Below are 2500 nucleotides of genomic sequence, written 5' to 3'. Positions count from 1 at the left end.
CGACTTCCCTTACCTACATTATTCTATCGACTAGAGACTCTTCACCTTGGAGACCAGCTGCGGATATTGGTACGGCCTGTTGAGAAGTTTGCGTGACCCCACCATAAATTTTCAAGGTCCGAGGAGAAAATATCGACACAACAGTAAATGTCATGCTCTTCTAGTCCATCTACCATATCTCTCTTCGAAAGACTTCCATGGTAGTACGACTATAAAACAGAAAAGAAAACTCTTCCGATATCTCTCGACGGCTTCTTTATGGTCGTTCCTGTTGCCAGGATGAGCACAAGGCCCATTTTTAATAACAAACGGATACTCAACAGGTTACGGAATTGGAACCGTATTCCCTTTCGTTCAAAATAATTCAAGTATTTAATTATTTTTTAATATATATATATAAATTTTATTAATATTTTTTTTTATTAAAAACTTGAAAATTTTCGGCTTTCGCCTTGAACTTAGGACCGACTAACTCGTGATCAACCACTGTTCACACGAAACCCTTCTCCACTTCAGTCCTCCAAGGTCTCATTCGATTATTTGCTACTACCACCAAGATCTGTACCAATAGCGGCTCCATGCAGGCTTACGCCAAACACTTCTAAGCACACTATTGTACCCTCCTACTCACTAAAGTTTCAAAATTTATAAATCAATCGAAATTGTTTTATAAATCATCTACTTTAGCGGTAATGTATAGGTATACAACTTAAGCGCCATCCATTTTAAGGGCTAGTTGCTTCGGCAGGTGAGTTGTTACACACTCCTTAGCGGATTACGACTTCCATGTCCACCGTCCTGCTGTTTTAAGCAACCAACGCCTTTCATGGTATCTGCATGAGTTGTTAATTTAGGCACCGTAACATTACGTTTGGTTCATCCCACAGCGCCAGTTCTGCTTACCAAAAGTGGCCCACTGGGCACATTATATCATAACCTCAACCTTCATATCAAGAAAGGTGAGGTTCTTACCCATTTAAAGTTTGAGAATAGGTTAAAATCGTTTCGACCCTAAGGCCTCTAATCATTCGCTTTACCAGATAAGATTATTTTATATAATTTTTAAATGCACCAGCTATCCTGAGGGAAACTTCGGAGGGAACCAGCTACTAGATGGTTCGATTGGTCTTTCGCCCCTATACTCAATTCTGACAATCGATTTGCACGTCAGAACTGTTTCGGTCTTCCATCAGGGTTTCCCCTGACTTCAACCTGATCAAGTATAGTTCACCATCTTTCGGGTCACAGCATATATGCTCAAGGTACGCTCCAGTTAGAGGTATAAATAATAATAAATTATCATTATACATAACTATATGGAACGCCCCGGGATTGAATTAATTGACTATTTAAGAAAATAGACTAAAAATTAATCCCATTATATTTTTAAGTTAAGTTAATTATGCCATTAAGTTTAATATAACTCAATGACTTGCACATATGTTAGACTCCTTGGTCCGTGTTTCAAGACGGGTCCCGAAGGTATCCTGAATCTTTCGCATTGTTAATCATATAAATGCATACAAATAAATATTAATATCATAGATATTAAATTTTTTGTAAAATTCAAAAAATGAATTTTAGCATTATATATAATAAAATCTATCAACACTTTATCAAATCATTAGTATTTATTCTATGTTAATATGCTTAAAAAGCAAATTAATTTAAATAAACTTAATATCACCAATGATCTTTTGATAAATACTTTATTATGTTAATAGATTACAATGTCCTTATATGAAAAAAATGCACATTATTTTTAATTATTTAATGATGAATTTTTCATAATGGATATTCAGGTTCATCGGGCTTAACCTCTAAGCAGTTTCACGTACTATTTAACTCTCTATTCAGAGTTCTTTTCAACTTTCCCTCACGGTACTTGTTTACTATCGGTCTCATGGTTATATTTAGTTTTAGATGGAGTTTACCACCCACTTAGTGCTGCACTATCAAGCAACACGACTCTTTGGAAATATCTTTCTAGTAATCATTAACGTTATACGGGCCTGGCACCCTCTATGGGTAAATGGCCTCATTTAAGAAGGACTTAAATCGTTAATTTCTCATACTAGATATTAAGATATTCCATACACTGCATCTCACATTTGACATATAGACAAAGTGACTTAGTGCTGAACTATTTTCTTTTCGCTCGCCGCTACTAAGAAAATCCTTGTTAGTTTCTTTTCCTCCCCTCATTAATATGCTTAAATTCAGGGGGTAATCCCATATGAGTTGAGGTTGTTTTAAAATATTTTTTATCTTCTCACAATTTAATAAATAATTATATCATCTTTTCATCTCTATTTTTCTTTTTTCCTTTTATATAAATATATATTATAAATAATAATTATGTAAAATGAGGCAATTCTAGAATAAAAAAAATTAATTTTTATGCTAGACATTCCTCCTTTAATTACATATATAAATTAATATTTTATATATATATAAATAATATGAAAATTTTTTAAAGAGAATACTTAGATTCAAAATT

At 33.5% G+C, this 2500-nt stretch overlaps 1 pseudogene; it reads right to left on the bottom strand.

Moving 5' to 3' along the window:
* The window catches only part of LOC128870900 (large subunit ribosomal RNA), a 4515-nt pseudogene extending 2265 nt beyond the window's left edge, over positions 1 to 2250 (bottom strand).
* Between the last annotated feature and the right edge of the window lie 250 nt (positions 2251 to 2500).

This window comes from Anastrepha ludens, unplaced genomic scaffold (genome assembly GCF_028408465.1).
Source record: "Anastrepha ludens isolate Willacy unplaced genomic scaffold, idAnaLude1.1 ptg000082l, whole genome shotgun sequence".
Taxonomy (NCBI): Eukaryota; Metazoa; Arthropoda; class Insecta; order Diptera; family Tephritidae; genus Anastrepha; species Anastrepha ludens.
Note: the sequence above shows the minus strand (reverse complement) of the source record. Positions and strands in the feature narration are given on the sequence as shown.